The sequence below is a fragment of the Salvelinus sp. IW2-2015 genome, linkage group LG17 (assembly GCF_002910315.2).
Source record: "Salvelinus sp. IW2-2015 linkage group LG17, ASM291031v2, whole genome shotgun sequence".
NCBI lineage: Eukaryota > Metazoa > Chordata > Actinopteri > Salmoniformes > Salmonidae > Salvelinus > Salvelinus sp. IW2-2015.
This window is the reverse complement of record NC_036857.1, coordinates 26,628,033-26,628,724: the sequence shown is the minus strand read 5'-3', so window position 1 is coordinate 26,628,724 and position 692 is coordinate 26,628,033.

Genomic DNA, 692 nt, shown 5'->3' with positions numbered 1-692 from the left:
GGACTCACTTGCCACCATGTTCCTGTACATGAACTCCACCAGTATATTTATGGTCTCTCGGGCACACTTTCAATTGCCAAATGTAACTCCTTTTCCACACTCTATAATGACCTATGGAGGCATTCAGAAAGCTTTTAAAGTTCTTGTTCCGTTAAAGTGGGACTTCCAAGTATCTTTACACCCAATGGTGGTATGCGTTGTACATTGTCGAAAATTAAGCTACTGATTCAGTGCTGACATCAGTGACGTGAGCAGCAGAGCTATCCATAGGAAAATCTGTGTACTATAAGGGGCATAATCAGGGATCTGGTTCGAGTTTTGACATGGGTTTAGATGGGTGACTGAAAGGATTTGGGTGGTAGACCCAGACTATCGGGTGAACTAAGTGCCTGCAGTCAGTGACTGTGCTGTAAACCACACAATTCAGAGCATACATTTTGGGAGTAGCCTAACTCTTCGACCATCCGAGTTAAATCCCTTGTCTACCAGATGTAAATTCCTCCACTGTTACGTGACTCTTATGTAACTCAAGTTATGAATGAGTAAATTAATAAGGCATACGTTTGAGAAGGGAAAACTGACTAAGCCTGTCCAGACGGCCGATTTTGCACTTCCGTTTTTTGCCATTAGAACCCACTTTTTCCAAGTTCATGCAGGATTTTCCATCACTGTAAACCAGCTAATTTAGGGAG